This window comes from Tamandua tetradactyla, chromosome 4 (assembly GCF_023851605.1).
Source record: "Tamandua tetradactyla isolate mTamTet1 chromosome 4, mTamTet1.pri, whole genome shotgun sequence".
Lineage (NCBI taxonomy): Eukaryota > Metazoa > Chordata > Mammalia > Pilosa > Myrmecophagidae > Tamandua > Tamandua tetradactyla.
The window spans coordinates 11,567,014-11,585,224 of NC_135330.1; the positions used below are offsets into that span (position 1 = coordinate 11,567,014).

The 18,211-nt window shown below is 39.2% G+C and overlaps 1 pseudogene; it reads right to left on the reverse strand.

Moving 5' to 3' along the window:
• On the reverse strand, positions 1-11,782 carry LOC143680155 (erlin-1-like; annotated as a pseudogene).
• Between the last annotated feature and the right edge of the window lie 6,429 nt (positions 11,783-18,211).

The following is an 18,211-nucleotide window of genomic DNA, read 5'->3' on the forward strand; positions in this document are numbered from 1 at the left end:
TTAAAAAATGATAGGACTTTTGAAAAGACTAGATGATGTTACAAGGAGCTGGAGAATTATGGTTATGTCTGAGTTTTTAGCCTGAGGTGGTGAGGAGATGGTAACCTCTTCTAGGAAACACAGGAGAAGGAATAACATCAGAAAAGTGGTCTTGACACACTAAGCTAGAGGAAGAGGCAAATATATATAGCAGAAAATTTAAAATGTCATCCTGAGTCTTGTGTTCTCAGATTATAAAATTGAAGCCATTGGGATTAATAAACATGATAGAAGCAGATTTGATAGATTTAATCATAGGGACAGAAGTTGTAAAAAGTGAAAGATCAACAAGGAATGCTTAAGAATTGGTGTTTGGCATGCCAATGAAGGAGCAAGACTAAAAGGTGGCCAAGAAAGGAATTGAAAAAGTACAATGTTTTGGAGGTTAAGAGACTAGATAGTTTTAGAAAGAATATGGGGAAGAAGTAAGAGAAAGTATTTTAATCATTAAAAGAAAAAGAGAGTACTCTTCTACACATCTTCCCATCAATGCAGAAAGAAAAAAAGAAATACAATGGCCACTTACTAATTGCTTAGTATATGTTGGACACTTGGCTAAATTAAACATCTCATTTAATTAACTCAACAATACACTTTAGGTAATCTAATCTATCATGAAATAGAGTCACTTAAATAAAATAGAATTTTCTTTCTCTCTCTGACAATAGCACCATGATGTGCACTCAGGGTTGGTAGTACTGGCAGGGCAGTGAGGCTTTCCAAGGCTATAAAAGCTGCTGACCGGGGGCTGGTGCTGCCATCCTCTATACAGGGCTTCCATTCTGGGTCCAGGGTAACTTCTCTGAGCATTGCCACTTCCTAGCTATCAGGAAGCAGAAAGAGAGAAATTGCTCCTGGGGCCAACAATTAGAAGTTGCATTCATCATTTCCGCTCACATTATACTGGAAACAACTTAGCCAAACCAGGCTGCAAAAGAGGCCAAGAAAAGTGTTATTTAAAGTAGTATTTAAATGGGCAGATGTATGCTTTGCTAAAATTCCAGAGGGTTCTATTATCTATTAAAAATATGGAGAAAATGAAATATAGGGAACAATTAAGAGTTTCTGACACAAGTAATTATGATAATCTCATTTAAAGAGGGGGAAAAAGAGGCTTTGAGAGGGTGAACTATTTTCTCAGTCATACCCCTAGAACGTGGAAGAGACAGGACTTAAATTTAGATCATGTTGATACCAACTCTCATTTGTTTTGTTTTCACTGACAGTAAAATAAGTTGTATTTTCTTATTTAAAAAAAGTAGCATTTCACCCATAAATTTAGACTTCAAGAGTACAGTGTATATTTGCCAAAAGGAGCATCCCTAAAGGAGGATAAGCTTTGAACTTGTTGAGTATGGAGAAGCACACTGCATGGGGAGTTTCTGGCTGATAAGAAAACCCACACCTATCACTTTGGGGCAAAAGAAGTTAGCTCACATAAGTTCTAGGGAAAATCTCTAGGAATATAAGCACAATGTTTAACAATCCAGACTTCCTACAGTAATCATTTTTTATCTGCAGCAACAATATGACAGGTTAAGAGTTTACTTTTACAATTCAAAAGCTCTTTTAAAGAGGACTTAAAAAACACAAAATTCATTCAGCAAGAGAATTTATGTAAATAAAAGAGTAAAAAAAAAAAAACACAATAATTCTCTCCATATTACAAATGGCTTTATGGTGTAAGGCCCAGGAAGACCCATTTGAATCTGGAATTTCCTTTCCTGAAAAAGTGTTTGGCACAAACGCTGACAGAACTGACATTCAGCTGGAAGATTTTGTGAAGTGGTCCCATAATTTCCTGTTTGGCTTCATCAAACTATACACAAGAGCTGTTTTAGCAAGGTGCAAAAACTCAGGCCTAACTATGGGGCATTTTATTTCAGGAAAGTTAATCTTAACGGAAAAAAGGTCCAGATGAAATAGTTCTCCCACAGCCCCAGGCTAACTGCCATTGTCTCATGAAAAATTAGATTCACTGGCTGCCCAGAAAATCAGAACACTGAACTCCCAGGGAAGGTGAAAATTGGAGAAACAACTTTGATTTCAATGTCTCTGGGCCAGGAGGGAAAGAGACAGGGATGATCAAGGATGCTTTCTGTTCCACTCCTTCCTCACTGTGTGAGCTCCTGGCGAAGAACATTCAGAAGAAAAGTCAATGTGCTGGTAGCCATGGCAACCCTAGGGTTTAGGCAGAGGTGCTAAGGCAAATAAATGCACTGCAAATACAGTTTTAAGAAATAAAATCTTCCTGCAATTATGACACAATGCCATACAGTGAACAGCTAGGAATTATATGCTGTTCCTATTTCTGGTCAAGCCCTGTCACACTCTCGGTCAGTCACAGCTGAGAAGTGACAGATAAGGAGTTGTCTGTGGCTAAAATCCAGTCACCCATTCACACACAGCCTGGGGAGGGTGACACTAACAGTCATCACTGAGAGTGGGGAAAGGAAGGGTCTTAGAACTTTGGTTAAGAGTAAGAAGTTTCATCTCACCCCAAAGTTCAAATCAAGCCCTTCTTATCTCTGAGCCTACTAATGCAGTAAACCATGATCAGGAATCTCTATGAAGAATTTCTGGTTCAGTGGCAAGGTGAATGTCTCAGCAGGCCACCAACATGACTTTAGGAAAATGGAAAGGTGCAAATTATATTAAGTAAATGGTTGCTTGAGTGGAAGATCATTTCCTGGGGAATAATGATGGCCTAGAAGTCAATATTATGGATGAACGCTTCGGGATGAACTCTGAAGAGAGAGCCTGGGTCCCAGGGTATAGTCAGTCTTCTTTACACTTATGATACCCTAGCCATCTTCCTTCTGTCCTCCCATCTTTTGGATGGCTTAGCACGCATTTCCCCAAGGACCAATGTAAATATTATTCAATAGAACTCAGCTTAGAAAAACACAGCTTACTATATTTTAGTGTTGATATTCCAATGCAGGCAGTATCTTATTATCAGACTTTCCCTTTTCATGAGTACCAATTTAGAAAGGAGCACATACAGCATACTCAGTAAAACTGTAGCTGTAAAGACCATTTGCATGCAAGACAGTTGGCTTTATCCTGCAGTTGATAAACCAGCATTATCCCAGGAGAGGCAGAACACAATGGGGGACAAGTTCTCTGCAAATCTGAAGAATGGGTATAACCATTGGTCCCACTTAACCCCTTGGGCTTCATCTTTTTTTTTTTTTTTTTTTTTTTATTAACGGAAGGAAAAAAAAGAAATTAACACAACATTTAGAAATCATACCATTCTACATATGCACTCAGTAATTCTTAACATCATCACATAGATGCATGATCATTGTTTCTTAGTACATTTGCATCAGTTTAGAGGAACTAGCAACACAACAGAAAAAGATATAAAATGTTAATATAAAGAAAAGAAATAAAAGTAGTAGTAATAGTAAAAAACAACAACAACAAACAAACCAACAAGCAAACAAAAACAAAAAAAAAACCCTATAGCTCAGATGCAGCTTCATTCAGTATTTTAACATGATTACTTTACAATTAGGTATTATTGTGCTGTCCATTTTTGAGTTTTTGTATCTAGTCCTGTTGCACAATCTGTATCCCTTCAGCTTCAATTACCCATTGTCTTACCCTGTTTCTAACTCCTGCTGAACTCTGTTACCAATGACATATTTCAAGTTTATTCTCGAATGTCCGTTCACAACAGTGGGACCATACAGTATTTGTCCTTTAGTTTTTGGCTGGATTCACTCAGCATAATATTCTCTAGGTCCATCCATGTTATTACATGGTTCACAAGTTTATCTTGTCTTAAAGCTGCATAATATTCCATCGTATGTATATACCACAGTTTGTTTAGCCACTCTTCTGTTGATGGAGATTTTGGCTGTTTCCATCTCTTTGCAATTGTAAATAACGCTGCTATAAACATTGGTGTGCAAATGTCCGTTTGTGTCTTTGCCCTTAAGTCCTTTGAGTAGATACCTAGCAATGGTATTGCTGGGTCGTATGGCAATTCTATATTCAGCTTTTTGAGGAACCGCCAAATTGCCTTCCACAGTGGTTGCACCCTTTGACATTCCCACCAACAGTGAATAAGTGTGCCTCTTTCTCCGCATCCTCTCCAGCACTTGTCATTTTCTGTTTTGTTGATAATGGCCATTCTGGTGGGTGTGAGATGATATCTCATTGTGGTTTTGATTTGCATTTCTCTAATGGCCAGGGACATTGAGCATCTCTTCATGTGCCTCTTGGCCATCCGTATTTCTTCTTCTGGTAGGTGTCTGTTCAAGTCTTTTTCCCATTTTGTAATTGGGTTGGCTGTCTTTTTGTTGTTGAGTTGAATAATCTCTTTATAAATTCTGGATACTAGACCCTTATCTGATATGTCATTTCCAAATATTGTCTCCCATTGTGTAGGCTGTCTTTCTACTTTCTTGATGAAGTTCTCTGATGCACAAAAGTGTTTAATTTTGAGAAGCTCCCATTTATTTATTTCCTTCTTCAGTGTTCTTGCTTTAGGTTTAAGGTCCATAAAACCACCTCCAGTTGTAAGATCCATAAGATATCTCCCAACATTTTCCTCTAACTGTTTTATGGTCTTAGACCTAATGTTTAGATCTTTGATCCATTTTGAGTTAACTTTTGTATAGGGTGTGAGAGATGGGTCTTCTTTCATTCTTTTGCATATGGATATCCAGTTCTCTAGGCACCATTTATTGAAGAGACTGTTCTGTCCCAGGTGAGTTGGCTTGACTGCCTTATCAAAGATCAAATGTCCATAGATGAGAGGGTCTATATCTGAGCACTCTATTCGATTCCATTGGTCGATATATCTATCTTTATGCCAATACCATGCTGTTTTGACCACTGTGGCTTCATAATATGCCTTAAAGTCAGGCAGCGCGAGACCTCCAGCTTCGTTTTTTTTCCTCAAGATGTTTTTAGCAATTCGGGGTACCCTGCCCTTCCAGATAAATTTGCTTATTGGTTTTTCTATTTCTGAAAAATATGTTGTTGGGATTTTGATTGGTATTGCATTGAATCTGTAAATCAATTTAGGTAGGATTGACATCTTAACTATATTTAGTCTTCCAATCCATGAACACGGTACGCCCTTCCATCTATTTAGGTCTTCTGTGATTTCTTTTAACAGTTTTTTGTAGTTTTCTTTATATAGGTTTTTTGTCTCTTTGGTTAAATTTATTCCTAGGTATTTTATTCTTTTAGTTGCGATTGTAAATGGGATTCGTTTCTTGATTTCTACCTCAGCTTGTTCATTACTAGTGTATAGAAAAGCTACAGATTTTTGAATGTTGATCTTGTAGCCTGCTACTTTGCTGTACTCATTTATTAGCTCTAGTAATTTTGTTGTGGATTTTTCTGGGTTTTCTACATATAGTATCATATCGTCTGCAAACAGTGATAGTTTTACTTCTTCCTTTCCAATTTTGATGCCTTGTATTTCTTTTTCTTGCCTAATTGCTCTGGCTAGAACTTCCAACACAATGTTGAATAATAGTGGTGATAGTGGACATCCTTGTCTTGTTCCTGATCTTAGGGGGAAAGTTTTCAATTTTTCCCCATTGAGGATGATATTAGCTGTGGGTTTTTCATATATTCCCTCTATCATTTTAAGGAAGTTCCCTTGTATTCCTATCTTTTGAAGTGTTTTCAGCAGGAAAGGATGTTGAATCTTGTCAAATGCCTTCTCTGCATCAATTGAGATGATCATGTGATTTTTCTGCTTTGATTTGTTGATATGGTGTATTACATTAATTGATTTTCTTATGTTGAACCATCCTTGCATACCTGGGATGAATCCTACTTGGTCATGATGTATAATTCTTTTAATGTGTTGTTGGATACGATTTGCTAGAATTTTATTGAGGATTTTTGCATCTGTATTCATTAGAGAGATTGGTCTGTAGTTTTCTTTTTTTGTAATATCTTTGCCTGGTTTTGGTATGAGGGTGATGTTGGCTTCATAGAATGAATTAGGTAGTTTTCCCTCCACTTCGATTATGTTGAAGAGTTTGAGGAGAGTAGGTACTAATTCTTTCTGGAATGTTTGATAGAATTCACATGTGAAGCCGTCTGGTCCTGGACTTTTCTTTTTAGGGAGGTTTTGAATAACTAATTCAATCTCTTTACTTGTGATTGGTTTGTTGAGGTCGTCTATTTCTTCTTGAGTCAAAGTTGGTTGTTCCTGTCTTTCCAGGAACCTGTCCATTTCTTCTAAATTGTTGTATTTATTAGCGTAAAGTTGTTCATAGTATCCTGTTATTACCTCCTTTATTTCTGTGAGGTCAGTAGTTATGTCTCCTCTTTCATTTCTAATCTTATTTATTTGCATCTTCTCTCTTCTTCTTTTTGTCAATCTTGCTAAGGGCCCATCAATCTTGTTGATTTTCTCATAGAACCAACTTCTGGTCTTATTGATTTTCTCTATTGTTTTCATGTTTTCAATTTCATTTATTTCTGCTCTAATCTTTGTTATTTCTTTCCTTTTGCTTGCTTTGGGATTAGTTTGCTGTTCTTTCTCCAGTTCTTCCAAGTGGACAGTTAATTCCTGCATTTTTGCCTTTTCTTCTTTTCTGATAAAGGCATTTAGGGCAATAAATTTCCCTCTTAGCACTGCCTTTGCTGCGTCCCATAAGTTTTGATATGTTGTGTCTTCATTTTCATTTGCCTCTAGGTATTTACTAATTTCTCTTGCAATTTCTTCTTTGACCCACTTGTTGTTTAAGAGTGTGTTGTTGAGCCTCCATGTATTTATGAATTTTCTGGCACTCCGCCTATTATTGATTTCCAACTTCATTCCTTTATGATCCGAGAAAGTGTTGTGTATGATTTCAATCTTTTTAAATTTGTTAAGACTTGCTTTGTGACCCAGCATATGGTCTATCTTTGAGAATGATCCATGAGCACTTGAAAAAAAGGTGTATCCTGCTGTTGTGGGATGTAATGTCCTATAAATGTCTGTTAAGTCAAGTTCATTTATAGTAATATTCAGGTTCTCTATTTCTTTATTGATCCTCTGTGTAGATGTTCTGTCCATTGATGAGAGTGGTGAATTGAAGTCTCCAACTATTATGGTATATGTGTCTATTTCCCTTTTCAGTGTTTGCAGTGTATTCCTCACATATTTTGGGGCATTCTGGTTCGGTGCGTAAATATTTATGATTGTTATGTCTTCTTGTTTAATTGTTCCTTTTATTAGTATATAGTGTCCTTCTTTGTCTCTTTTAACTGTTTTACATTTGAAGTCTAACTTGTTGGATATTAGTATAGCCACTCCTGCTCTTTTCTGGTTGTTGTTTGCATGAAATATCTTTTCCCAACCTTTCACTTTCAACCTATATTTATCTTTGGGTCTAAGATGTGTTTCCTGTAGACAGCATATAGAAGGATCCTGTTTTTTAATCCATTCTGCCAGTCTATGTCTTTTAATTGGGGAATTCAGTCCATTGACATTTAGAGTTATTACTGTTTGGATAATATTTTCCTCTACCATTTTGCCTTTTGTATTATATATATCATATCTGTCTTTCCTTCTTTCTACACTTTTCTCCATGTCTCTCTCTTCTGTCTTTTTGTATCTGACTCTAGTGCTTCCTTTAGTATTTCTTGCAAAGCTGGTCTCTTGGTCACAAATTCTCTTAGTGACTTTTTGTCTGAGAATGTTTTAAATTCTCCCTCATTTTTGAAGGACAATTTTGCTGGATATAGGAGTCTTGGCTGGCAGTTTTTCTCTTTTAGTAACTTAAATATATCATCCCACTGTCTTCTAGCTTCCATGGTTTCTGCTGAGAAATCTACACATAGTCTTATTGGGTTTCCCTTGTATGTGACGGATTGTTTTTCTCTCGCTGCCTTCAAGATCCTCTCTTTCTCTTTGACCTCTGACATTCTAACTAGTAAGTGTCTTGGGGAACGCCTATTTGTGTCTAATCTCTTTGGGGTGCGCTGCACTTCTTGGATCTGTAATTTTAGGTCTTTCATAAGAGTTGGGAAATTTTCAGTGATAATTTCTTCCATTAGTTTTTCTCCTCCTTTTCCCTTCTCTTCTCCTTCTGGGATACCCACTACACGTATATTTGTACGGTTCACATTGTCCTTGAGTTCCCTGATACCTTGTTCAAATTTTTCCATTCTTTTCCGGATAGTTTCTGTTTCTTTTTGGAGTTCAGATGTTTCATCCTCCAAATCACTAATTCTATCTTCTGTTTCTTTAAATCTGTCATTGTAGGTATCCATTGTTTTTTCCATCTTTTCTACTTTATCTTTCACTTCCATAAGTTCTGTGATTTGTTTTTTCAGTTTTTCTATTTCTTCTTTATGTTCAGCCCATGTCTTCTTCATGTCCTCCCTCAATTTATCGATTTCGTTTTTGAAGAGGTTTTCCATTTCTGTTCGTATATTCAGCATTAGTTGTTTCAGCTCCTGTATCTCATTTGAACTATTGGTTTCTTCGTTTGACTGGGCCATATGTTCAATTTTCTGAGCGTGATCCGTTATCTTCTGCTGGCGTCTGGGCATTTAGTCAGATTTCCCCGGGTGTTCGACCCCACAGGTAGAAAGATTTTTCTGCGCAGTCTCTGGGTTCTGTTCTTCCTATCCTGCCCAGTAGGTGGCGCACGTGGCACACGCCTGTCTGTGGGTTCCACCAGCGAAAGTTGCTGTGGGTCCCTCAACTCTGGAAAACTCTCGCCGTAGGGGAGGTTCGGCAACCGAAGCGTCTTGGAAGAATGCCAGCCGGCCCGGGGTTCCAAACGCGGGGAGGGTCGCCGGCTGTCGCAGCACAGGAGAGCGTCCGGCCAAATTAGCTAGTTGGCCCGGGGCACCAAGCGTGGCGGGAGGGCGCCAGCTGTCGCAGCCCGGGAGAGTGCACTGCTCCCAGCCGACGGGGGAGTCACGTGTTTGGAAGGGATCCCCCGGTCACTGTTCTCCGCAGTCTGGGGATTTCCGACCCAACTATCTCAGTTGTTCCGGGGGGCCTCGTGTGGTGGGGGCACCAGCCGCCGCGGCCTAAGGGGACCGCCTGTCCAATTCTACCAGCTGGCCTGGGAACGTGGAAGGGAGGGACTCCGGTCGCTTGCTGTCCCACCCAGGAAAGCCCGTGCCCCTTGGTGATCTCACCGGAGCTGGTTCTCCCAGATAGTCAGCCGTTCCAGGATGGGGTACGCTGTCCCTTTGATCTCCCTCGTGGCTCCGGGAGCTGCTCTGTATTATCTCCACTCCCCCAGTAGTTGTTCTGGAGGAGGAAAGGTGAGGGCGGCAAGGCTGTCGAGGCTGGTGGCGGAGGAGCACGGTGAAGGCGGGGCAAGAGGGCACCGTGTTGGTTGGAGAGCAGCCGGAGCAGGAGGGGGAGGAGGGGGGTAGGGAGGTCGGGCGGCTCGGCTGCTGCGGGGCGCGTGCGCCGCGCGGCGGTCCGGCGGAGAAAGAGAGGGGGTAGGGAGGTCGGGCGGCTCGGCTGCTGCGGGGCGCGTGCGCCGCGCGGCGGTCCGGCGGAGAAAGAGAGGGGGTAGGGAGGTCGGGCGGCTCGGCTGCTGCGGGGTGCGTGCGCCGCGCGGCGGTCCGGCGGAGAAAGAGAGGGGGTAGGGAGGTCGGGCGGCTCGGCTGCTGCGGGGCGCGTGCGCCGCGCGGCGGTCCGGCGGAGAAAGAGAGGGGGTAGGGAGGTCGGGCGGCTCGGCTGCTCTGGGCTTCATCTTGATGTGGGAGAACATTTCTACCTCTTGCATCTCCAGAGAGTTCAAGAGCCTCCTTACAGAGGCGAGTGCTTTCTCTTCCAGCCCACATCTGAATATTTCAAAGCACAAGAGAAGTCCACAAACATGCTAAGGATGCTACTACCAAAGAAAATCTTACTATTAGAAGCAATGGCCTGCTACTTTTTGAGTTCCATATATTCTGGTGTCAATTTGTGCTTGTTTGAGGTGGCATATTTGCATGCAGTATGATACTCAGCATTTGCTTTCACCTTTGCTTGGGCCAGGAATGCAGTATTTTAAATTTCAGAAATGCTCTTTCTTCATCACCTCTGCTGAAAATGAATTTTTGCCACTTGTGTCATCTCTGCTTCTTTAACAGCCTATTTTGTCTGTCTCTGCTTCTTTCTGTACAACTGTGCTTGTTTGAAACTGTTACATACCCCAGAAAAGCCATATTCTGTAATCGTTAGTCAATATTTTTGTTTGGGATCTCTGTGATTTTGTTTCCATGGAGATGTGACTCACCCAAATGTGGGTGAATCTTTTGAGTAAGTGGTTTCCATGGAAACAATTAAAGATGTGACTATTCAAAGTGGGCTGCCTACTGGAGTCCTTCGTGAGGGAACCATTCTGTAAACAGCTTCAGAGCCAACAGAGCCAACAAAGTTAATGCAAGACCCAGATGTTCGGAGATGCAGAAAGCAAATGTTTCTGGCAAGCTGTTTAAATGATAAGCCAAGAACTCCAGCAGACACCAGATGCCTTCCCATCTGACAGAGATGTTCTGGACCCATTGGCCTTTCTTGAGTCAAGGTATCTTTTTAAGGATGCCTTTGTTTGGACATTTTCACAGCCTTAGATCTGTAAACTTGCAACTTAATAAATTCTCTTTTTAAAAACCATTCCATTTCTGATATATTGCATTCCAGTAGGTTTTAGCAAACCAACACAACAACCTTTTGTTTCTGTGCAGCTATAAGAAGTTCTGTCTCCTCCACCTCCATTAACTAAAAATTACTTCTTATGGCTTCTGGAATTTGGGGTTTTGTAACATGCACACCTTATATAGTGAGATCTGGAGGTATGATGTTTAAATCTTTTTGCAGAGTTTGTTTCAGGTTTTCATCTATTGGATCAAACAATTCAATGTAAACTTCTTAGAGTGTGTGTGGGCACTGCAAAACTGGAACAGCCCATGGTGGATTTTATTAAAGATTAAAGTATTGTCATAAGCTGCACAACTACTACTGATATTGTAGTTCCTTACAATATCAAACTCTGCATAAGGAGCTGTGTTGGTTAGATTCAGTTGTCAACTTGGCCAGGTGAGCATACCTAGTCTTGTTGCTGTGGACATAAGCCAACGGTACGTGAACCTCATCTGTTGCCAATTACATCTGCAGTCAGCTAGGAGGCGTGTCTGCTGCAATGAATGATGTTTGACTTAATTGGCTGGTGCTTAAATGAGAGATTGCAACGTAGCACTGCTAAGCAGCTCAGCATTCCTCATCTCAGCACTTGCAGCTCAGCCCAGGCCTTTGGAGATGCAGAAAGAAGTCACCCTGGGGAAAGTTGTTGGAACCCAGGGGCCTGGAGAGAAGACCAGCAGAGACCATCCTGTGCCTTCCACATAAGAAAGAACCTCAGTGAAAAGTTAGCTGCCTTTCCTCTGAAGAAACAACAAAATAAATCCCCTTTTATTAAAAGCCAATCCATCTCTGGTGTGTTGCATTCCGGCAGTTAGCAAACTAGAACAGGAGTTCAACATCTTAACCTCTTCTATTCCTCAGTATAGATCATGGCTCCACCACATGCTCCACAAGGCACATTTTCAATTTCATCATTTTGCAGTGTGGTCTGCACAGATCTGAAGGTAGGAATGAGAGGCAATATGACATGACAGCCTGGTCCACCGGGGCTCCTTAGTAAAGCCCCTCCCCAGTAATACACAGCCAGGTGTCCTTCCGTGATCTTGTGGATGGAGGCATAGGGGAGGACAATCACCAGCCCCACCACCCCACCAGCACACGGGCTTGAGCCACATTCATCCTTGTTCCTCCTGGGTGGGAGAGGAAAGGAACCCCGGTGCTGTAGTGCACCCGTTTACTCTCATTCTTCCTTCCTTGTGGAGCCGGCTTCTCCTTGCCACCCCTGCTGCCTGAGGCAGCCCGTAGGCAGCCTGCTGCTTGGTGAAGGTCGTAACACACTCTCCCCACCTTCTCATTCGTTTTCGATTAAACTTTTTATTTTGAGACGATTGTAGATTTACATGCAATTGTAAAAATAATATAGAAATATTCTTGTACCCTTTATCTAGTTTCCTCCACTGGAAACATCCTGCAGAAATTTAACACAGTATCATGACCAGGAATTGAAATTGATAGTCAAGATGCATCCTCACAAGGATTCTCATATTGCGCTTTTATAGCCACATTCACTTCCTTCCCCCACTTCCCTATCTTAACCTTTGGTAACTACTGACTGCATCTCCATGCTATAGCTTTGTCATTTGAAGGATGTTCTGTGAATGGGATCATGCAGTGCTTAACATTTAGAGATTTTTTTCTTCAGATGCCCACAAATGAAGCTGCCCTTGTCTCTTCTCTAGGTGGGTAAATTTTGTTCCATTCATTGCCTGTGTGGCGCTGACATAATACATTAGGAGTTTATACATGTGATACATAAAAATAAAACAAAGGAGAACAATCATGTGTCATGTTTTATAGAGAGGTAAGAAATACAGTTTTCTAATGTGTAGATTTTTTTTTTGGTTAAAATGACTCATTCTATTTTGTGAACTCATTAACTCCTGTTATTTGGAGTGAGAGTTATTTTTACTATCTTCTATATTTTTAAATTTAATTTTATATCGATTATTACTTTTTAAAAAAATTTTAAAATCTATAATACATCTGCAAAGCAAAGAGAGAAAGAAGGAATAATTTTCGAAGCACTCTTCAACAAGTAGTTACAGAGCAGATCCCAGAGCTTGTCATGGGCTACCATTCCACCATCTCAGATTTTTCCTTCTAGCTGCTCCAGAATACCAAATGCTAGAAGGAATATATGTAATTTTTAATCATCACAATTGACTTCTTTTCTCTTTTGTGAAAAATAACATATCTATATAAAAGCAATTAATTTCAAAGCACATCACAACAATTAGTTGTAGAACAGACTTCAGAGTTTGATATGAGTTACAATTTGACAACTTTAGGTTTTTACTTCTAGCTACTTTAAGATACTGGTGACTAAAAGAAATTTCAATATAATGATTCAGCAATCATATTCATTTGTTAAACCTTATTTTCTCTGTATAACTCCACCAACATCTTTGATCTTTCTCCCACTCTTCAGGGGTATTTGGGTTATGCCAATTCTAACTTTTTCATGTTGGAAGGGGCCGTTGATGATATGGGATAGAGGGATGGAATTGGTTGATGTTCTGGAGAGGCTGGGCCCTCTGCAATTCAGAAATTATCTGGTCCAGGGTCTCATTCAGAGGTTGTAGGTTGCTGGAAAGTTACCCTAGTACATGGAACTTTTTAGAATCTTATATAATACCCTAGGTATTCTTTAGGATTGGCAGGAATGGTTTTGGTTGGGGTTTGGCAAGTTATGATAGGTAGCAATGTCTAACTGAAGTTTTGCATTAAAGGTGACCTTCCAACAAGAACCCATCAACATATGAGTTGATAAAAGTTACGTATACATACAATGGAATATTATGCAGGACTAAGAAGAAATGAGGTCCTGTGACATGTGATGAAATGAATGAATCTTGAGAACATATAGCTGAGTGAAACAAGTCAGACACAAAAGGAGAGATATTGTATGATTTCATTAATATGAACTAACTAGAATATGTAAAATGCAGAATACAGGATACCAAGAGATAAACAAAAGCTAGAGAAGTAGGAGTTGTTAGCTAATATCCTCAGAATGTATAATGAAGTTGAATTTAAAATGTTTGTAAATAGATATGGGGTGAGGGTAGCTCGTTAGTGGGAATATAAGGAATAGTGCTGTATTGTAGGTGATTTTGGTTGAAAGGGGCTGTTTAGAGTCATGTATATCACCCATTAATGCTATAAATTAAAGTAAGTTCTTGCATGAACTAGGCAAATGTAGGTCACTAGTACAAAGAATTAATAATGAAGCAGTAAATGGGAAAATAGTCATTGCAAAATATAGACTATATTTAACAGTAATACCTTAAAATTCTTTATCAACTGAAACTGGTGTACCACACCAATACTTGCATCAATAATAGGGGCAGATAAAGGATATGGGGTGTTTGGGATTTTGTGTGTGTTTGTCTATCTAATCATGTTATTTATTTTTAGAGTAATAGAAATGGTCTAAAATCGGGTGTGATGATGATTGCACAGGAGGTGATGATACTGTGAGACATTGTAAACTTTGAATGGAATATATGATATATGAATGTATCTCTATAAAATCTGCAAAAAAAAACTCAAAAAAAAAAAAAAAGAGTGACCTCCCGAGTAGCCTCTCAACTCTGTTTGAACTCTCTCAGCCACCGATAACTTATTGTTAAACTTCTTTTCCCCCTTTTGATCAGGATGACATTGCTGATCCCACAGTGCCAGGGCTAGGCTCATCTCTGGGAGTCATCTCCCACGTTGCCATGGAGACTTTTACCTCTGGATGTCATGTCCCATGTAGTGGGGAGGGCTATCTCTTCACTTGCAGAATTGGGCTTAGAGAGAGTGAGGCCACTTTCTGTCTGATGGACCTGACCCTTGCTTACTACATAGAAAACCAACCAGAGTGTTGTGGGATCTGTATAAATGGAACCACTGCCAGTCTGGACTAAAAAGCTGAGAAGAGCCTTTTGCATCTATGTTCATTAGCAAGATTGGCCTATAGTTTTCCTTTCTTATAGAAATCTTTACCCGATTTTGGAATTAAAGTGATGTTAGTTTCATAAAATGAGGTAGTCCGTATTCTTTTTTCTTCAATTTATTTTGGAAAACTTTGAGGAGGATTGGTGTTAGTTCTTTTAGGAATATTTGATAAAATTCTTCTGTGAAGCCATCTGACCCTGGGCTTTTCTTTGTAGGAAGATTTTTATGACTGATTGAATCTCTTTACTTGTGATTGGTTTTTTTACTTTTATTTCTTCTTGAGTCAGTGTAGCTTGTTTGGTGTTTCCAGGCATTTGTCCATTTCATCTAAGTTGTCTAGTTTGTTGGTTTATATTTGTTCATAGTATCTTCTTATGATTTTTTAAAAATGTCTTCAGGGTCTGTGGTAATGACCCACCTCTCATTTCTGATTTTGTTTATTTGCATCCTCTCTCTCTTTTTTCTTGTCACTCTTGCTAGTGGTCCATCAATTTTTTTCTCAAAGAACCAACTTTTGGTTTTATTGATTCTTTCTATTTTCCTTTGGTTCTACCCATTTAACTATGCTTTAATCTTTGTTGTTTCTCTCCTATTTGTTTTTGGAGTTAGTTTGCTCTTCTTTCTCAAGTTCCTCCAGGTGAGTAGTTAAGTCCTCAATTTTGCTCTTTCTTCTTTTTTAATGTAGACATTTAGTGCAATAAATTTCCTTCTCAGCACAGTCTTTGTTGCATCCCGTAAGTTCTGATATGCTGTATTCTCATTTTCATTCATCTCTAGATAGCTACCGATTTCTCCAGCAATTTCTCCTTTGGCCCTCTAGCTGTTTAAAAGTGTGTTATTTATCTCAATGTATTTGTGAAGTTCTGGTGCTTCCGTGGTTATTGATATCCAGCTTCATTCCATTGTGATCAGAGGAGCTGCTTTAAATAGTTTCAATATTTAAAAATTTATGTAAAGCTATTTTGTGCCCCAGTATATGATCTATCCTGGAGAATGCTCCATGAGCACTAGAGAAGAATATCCTGGTGTTTTAGAGTGGAGTGATGTATATATGTCTCTTAGGTCTAATTTATTTATCCAATTGTTTAACTTCTCGATTTCCTTGCTTTTCTTCAGTCTGATTGTTCTATCTACAGAGGAGAGTGGTGTATGGAAGTCTCCTATTATTATTGTTGAAACATCTATCGCTCCCTTCAATTTTGTCAATGTTTGTCTCATGTACTTTAGAGATCCTTGATTGGTAGCATAAACATTTATGATTGTCATTTTTCTTGGCGAATTGTTCCTTTTATTAATATATAGTGTTCTTCTTTGTCTCTTATGGTGTCTTTACCTTTAAAGTGTATTTTGTTTGATATTAGTAAAGCTATTCCTGCTTTCTTTTGGTTGCAGCTTGCACGGAACATCCTTTTACATCCTTTCCATTTCTATCTATTTGTATCCTTATGTCCAAGATGAGTTTCTGGTAAACAGCATATAGATGGATTATATTTCTTAATCCATTTGGCCAATATGTATCTTTTAACTGGCAAGTTTAGTCCATTTACATTCAAAGTTATTACTGAAATGGTGTTTCTTGAATCCACCATCTTATCCTTTGGATTTTATTTTTTAGATCTCTATATTCTTTTGCATTTTTCTCTTTTTGTCTTTTAAGTTACCCTTACTAGTACTCTTTAATTCTGTGCCTTCCTCCAGGCCTACCTCTCTTGTCTTTTTGATCAGCTGGCAGAATTCCCTTTAGTATTTCTTGTAGGGCCAGTCCCTTGTTGACAAATTCTTTCAGTGTTTGTTTGTCTATGAAAATTTGAATCTCTCCCTCACTTTTGTAGGACAGTTTGGCAGGGAACAGAATTGTTGGCTGGAGGTCTTTCTCTTTCAGGCTCTTAAATATATTATATTATTGACTTCTTGCCTCCATAGTGCCATTTGAGTAGTCTAAACTCAGTCTTATGTGGTTTACCTAGTATATAGTAGATTGTTTTACTCTTGCTGATTTCAGGATTTTCTGCTTCTCTCCAACATTTGACAGATTGATTGGTAAGTTTCTTGGGGTAGGCCTATTTGGATTTATTCTATTTGGTATTCACTGAGATTCTTTGATTTGCACATCTATGTCCTTTTTAAGGGGGTTGTGAAGTTTTCCCCCATTATATCCCCAACTAATCATCCTAGCCCTTTCAATGGATGTTTAGTTATTTCAGTATAGATGAAATGGGTTCAAGAGTGTATAGGGAAAGAAGAAAAGGAGAGGCAGCAAATATGATTAGTCAGACAAACATTTTGGAAATACAGAGAGAGCAGTGTGGATAAGAGTTTGGAGGAAGGCAAAACTGAAGCACTTCTTTAAGCTTTCTCTGTGCCCTAAAATTGTCTCAAGGCCAGAGAATGAAGAAGGGAGAGATTCTGCTTATGGCTGTGCAACAAAAAAGGTTTCAGGGAAAGAAACAAAGTCATGGCAAAAGGTAAACTTAACCAATTGGTACACGTAATCATTTCACACTTTCATTTGTTCTTCCTAATGGCCCCATAAATAATGACATTCAGAAATTACTTCAATGCTTTTCACATAAACTAGATGTACACCCAAATGCCAGTAAATATTTATATCCTTCATGAATGACCACAGGGTTGGTTAACAGAAAAATTGAGAAATGTTTTCAGGAAGTCCCCAAGGCTTGTATGTCTGAATTTTCGGTAAGATAACTCTCTATTCTTCTGTGCTATAACCACTGTGGTGTTTATAATAGTTACAATTGTGACAGAAAAAAGTTCATTCTCTATTTCCATTTTAATATATTATATGCATTTGTCAAAATTACTCCCAAACACCTCTCTTTATCAAATCCCTCAATATTGTAGCAGAGTTCCTTAACATTTGCTTTTGAATATCTCCGTCTTAGAGAAAAGAGTTGTCATTTGCAGTTCTCATCTGTGGATTCCCACAGGCATGAGTGGAATAGGCTATGTCCTGTGTACTCCTTCGAATCTATGTCCCAAGATATCCTGTGAACTCAGAGCTAGCACCTTACATTCATTGGAGAGCACAATCATGAACAGAGTGTTATCAAAAGTACTTTACTAATCAATATGATGTGAACTCTTCATAAATATATCTAAACTTAGATATGTAGAAATAGATAATTCATGGTAATATTTGGTATTGTTGCCATCAGAAATGGATTGCTTCCTGAGAAGCACAACCCAGGGTTTCACAGTCTTTCCTGAAGAAATTCCTCAATATTTACATTTTTAGATATTTTTAAATATCTCTGAGTACAATGTTCATATCTATTGCTTATTTCCTTCACACTTTTCTTGTCCCACTCCCTGAATGACCCAGAACACAGATTTGATTGGCAAAGCCTAGTAACAGCAGGAGTATTTTCCTACTGACAGTGAAAAATGGAAAGGTTGGACTATTTCCTTAACATGCTAAGGAAATGTTTGCAATGGTTGAGGTCCCAGACTCAGTCCCTTGTTCCCCATATCGAGCCTTTGGTAAAGGGCAGATGGTGTAAGATTCCACAGGGGTCACACGGTAAATGCCACCCTGGCTTCTGGGGACATTCCAGCATCCATTAAACCAGCAGCATCAAACAATGA